Genomic DNA, 4392 nt, shown 5'->3' with positions numbered 1-4392 from the left:
AAATGTAAAATATGGTTGTCAACGTTTCGCTGCAGTGTAAGACATCATGACCCCATTCGGTGATTTATAAGTGATATTGCCATGAATACAGATGAATTATGCCGATGGCATGAAAATGAGTCGATGGTCAGGTGAAATGAAAAGTTCTACAGGTAAGACTGAAACGCTTTTAAACCTTCATAAGAGAAAAAATGATAACAGGGAGCCATGGCTAGTCACAGGTAGCCAGGAGGGAAAAATTAAAAATTTTATCTTGAGAGAAAAACACAGCAGAAAATGTGGGAAAACTCTACGGAATTTTAACACCACATTTAACTTACCGGCGAAAAGTGACGACAACGAAAAGCATTCATCCCAAGATCGCTCCTCTTAAGGGCAACGTTTGCAGCGTAGGAAGTCCGTCCTCAAAATTTCAGCATTGGAGGGTGTACATCCGTGACCGAGACTGGAAGGGGAGGTGATGAGCGTTGACAGGGGTGAGGGCGACAAGGAGGAGGGGATAAGGACGTTGGAGGACGAGGGAGGAAGTATTGTGAGGAGAAGGGGGGAGAGAACTGAGATGATTTTGCCTGGTTACTTCCGGTGATCTTCTTCGCTGGTGGAAGGTAAGGTTCATCGATAGGCGGCTGCCTTTCCTATTCAGTGTAAGTCATGACTTCTAATAACTGTCGCTCTCAAAATCTTCAATTCTTTAACCGTCAACGGATATCCAGGTAAACAGCAATGGAGTGACGAGTGCTCAAGTCGTGAATGGCTCGAGATAGCTGTAGACGTAACCGCAGGCCAGGGGCGGAAGGAGTTGTGGGGGGGGGTAATTCCTATTTTATTAAAACTGATTTTAAAAAGCAACTTACAGTGCCATTTATGCGTCGATGTCAGCCGTACCTGTGGTTTAACTCCTAAGGGGATGATATCACTGGTACTCTTCGTTCATCGGCCATCCCTTCTGCCTACGAATATCAGAAAACCCGTTATACTAGCAACCACGTTTCACAAGAATGACACCACTGACCAAGACGCCCAATGAGACGCCCTGATAAACCCGGACCCGGACCCGCAAATTAACCCCAGCCATCGCCCTTCATAATCAGCAACGAGTACCAGTGAACCATCACAATAGGATTGAAACCTCTTTTCTGCCTGCCACCTCCGCTTAAATACGACCAGAACCTGCTTTTTAATTTTACGGGTTGTTCTATGAGCAAGAGCCCGTGGTGGTAAAATATCAGCTTAACCTTAATCTGTACATCTCCGAATTTCGTGGAAACTCTGCTGTCTTGAAATGTAGCAAAACGTTAACGTCCATATTTTACCTATCCTGTTTGTATACTTAATAGTATATTTATATCACTAAACTGAAAACATTTCCACTTGTGTCTACAGACTCTACATCCTTCTTTCGTGAAACGAATTATATGGGACATTTATTACGAGACCTTTCGCCGTCAGAAAAAGACATTATTAGGAAAGTCGAGAAGCTTTCATATACTCGTATATTAAACTTTGCCGATGCAGCTATAATTTTTAATAGAAGATTTTTACGACAGAGCCCCCTTCCGAAATAGACCAAATAATGCATTATCACTGGCGTAAATGGCAATTGCAGATGCAGATGAGCTACACCGTAGCTATCTAATTTCTATGCTAGATCTCTAAAAAGGACAATTTTTCCAATCCCTTGACACAGACAACGTGGACGGCAGCAGCTGCAGGTAGCCAACAGATTTCACCAAAAAGTAAAAATATATCTACGAAAGGCGGACAAAACAATTAATGTAAGCACAAGAACCTGTCAATAAGCTGTACAGATACCATTTGAAATTAAAACTATATCTCTGAAAAAAACTAAAGTAACTTCATACCTTTGTCATAACCAGCTGAAACTATATAGGAACTACATATTCACTATTAAATCACCATTAAATGCGGGTCCAAGAATGCATGACAAAAGCTTTCATTTCTTCGACATTAAAGCATGAGCGAAAGCAGCTGCAGGCGAAGCACGCTACTATGGACCACAAAAGACACAGTCTGACTGTGGGAAGTGCGTCTGCAGCGTCCCACTTTTTAGCCTTTTACTTTACATCTATTCTCGTCTCCTTTCTTCAGTCTTACTGGCCAACCTCTCTAACTCCCTCTTTTTACTGTCTTAAGTGCTGAATGGCAGAAAGTGCCCCAGTACTTGACTGGACAACCTAAGTTCCATATACCATCATTCGCGAATGAATTGAGTAGTTATGAAAAAAATAGCCTATTGCCTAAACTCAAAAAACAAAAGAGATTGCTTACCACATTCCTAATGAAATGCCTAGTAACATCGATGATTAGGGAGGTATACAAATAGAAGTCCAAAGGGCTGAGCGCTACAGAATACGTAGACACAGTGTGAAGATTAAGTTCCAAGACAAAACGTTCTACACCGAGGATCTAACTAAATTCCTCCCCTTCAAATATCAATTTCATTCTGTTGAGGGAACAAGCTTGAAAGAAGCAGTGGAGAGGACAAAAGAAAGAAAGAAGGATTAGGTCAAGCCAGAGAGCAGTTAGTCAGCAGTGGTCCTTACCCTTTTGAGAATTCAGCAGGAGATTGATACAAAAAAAAATGGACAAAAGATATTTTGGAATCTCACAGACGGCAACGGCAATCATATCGACAACTAGCAGTGGACTAGAAGTGTCCATGTCACCTAGTGTCATACCTATAAGACTAAGTTGTATATTATTCCCTGGGAGCCTTCCTTCCTGCAAAAGGTTTGAGACAGATCTTTCTAATGCTGCAAGAGACTTCACTTACAAAAGCAGTGCAGCAAAGTGTAAACCCGAGTTATTTTGCATTATGTTCGCTGAAACTGAAATCTGTCATCATGCGTTGCTGCATAAATTCTAAGTCGTGTGCTGAAAGGAAAAATTTATTTTTTGTGTATTTCAGTTAAACTTTTTTGTCAAAAAAGGTGCAGCTTGTGGGACTGCTTTCTAATTTACATTTTGGATGCAGCTGCGGGTAAAAAATTACCAAAGAAACGTATACTTAGATAAAACTGTAGAAAAAATGTAGCATAGGTTAACTGATTGCATAAGTCCGTTACAGCATTTTCTATAGCCAATGGAATAAAAATCATTTACTCTTTTTTACTGAAGGCCAATATGGAAAAACTGCAGACACGGCAAATCCAGACCAATTTTTTTTTATTTGCTAGTGTTTTCACTCTTGTAATTTTACCGTTTTGTTCGAATAAAACTAAACGCAGAGAGATGAGAATTCTTTTACTTTTGATGTTCAGTATTTGTCTTTCACATGAGAAAGTAAACTTTCTACTTCGTTAAAATATCTTTCACCAACTCTCTTTCTTCGACTTTTCTTTTCTTCATTTTTGAACTTGACTATGATTTCAGATATCACTAAGTAGAAGTTAAGGAGGAAAACCTAGGAAAACATTTGGAATATTTGTTGCAAAAGATTGTTTCAACATGGAATATAATATAAAAATAAAACTCACTTAAACTTGCTTAAGGAAAATCAGTATTTACAGTCATTACCAAGAGTTGGTAAATCAACACAGTGGCTGTTATAAGACAAAAACAAAAACTGCTCTGATAAAACGTACATTGTACCAAGATATAAATGTAAAACGGGTAGGCTACAAAAAAATAAAATTGCGCTAAATCACCATTTCCCGAATCACAGTCTGTACAAATAATCAGACTTGGTTTTGAGGACTTGACAGAAGGAACTGTATAAAACTATGCACGAGAGTAACTCAGCTCATTTCAGCCCAGTTTTAACGAACTGGCGTATCCCATTTTATTAAGGTTTTAAGTTTTCCAGTCAAAGTGTCTCAATTTTTTATGCTAAATGACATCAAAATTTCAGCTGTCTACGTTGTCAGATTTTCCAACAAAATTTCCACAAATGATGAGCTAATTAGAAGCTCTGAATAATAGCAAAATCTTTAAAGCCTATTTTCTCAGAATGAGGAAAAAATGGCTTGCGCCAAGGTGGAAGGTAAAGTGTGTCACTTATGTTCGGCCTCTATCCTTTCGACAGGTGCAAGTGATAGCTTCTGGAATTCTCACAGCAACAAGTTCAGTGACTTACACAGAACACGCTTAAGTTATTAATATGGAAATGGCATTAAGATAAGCAGTCACAAAGTTATCAACATAGGTGAAAACTGTCCAATTTCTCAGGACCAGTGACCATTAAAAAAGCGATTTAGCAGCAAGGTAGGAAAATAACAAGTTTGAACTCACAAAACCGAATGTAAAGGCTAAACAGCAGCTAACGATTCATCGAAAAACAGGAACGTGAATTTAGGATACGTTAAAACGATGTTTTTCGACTCCTTGCTGAGAAAAAATCAGAATTTTGCCTGGGATTAATATCTCGATCGT

This window comes from Macrobrachium rosenbergii, chromosome 12 (genome assembly GCF_040412425.1).
Source record: "Macrobrachium rosenbergii isolate ZJJX-2024 chromosome 12, ASM4041242v1, whole genome shotgun sequence".
Classification (NCBI taxonomy): Eukaryota; Metazoa; Arthropoda; class Malacostraca; order Decapoda; family Palaemonidae; genus Macrobrachium; species Macrobrachium rosenbergii.
The sequence above is the reverse complement of the archived record's forward strand: the minus strand, read 5'-3'. Positions refer to the sequence as shown.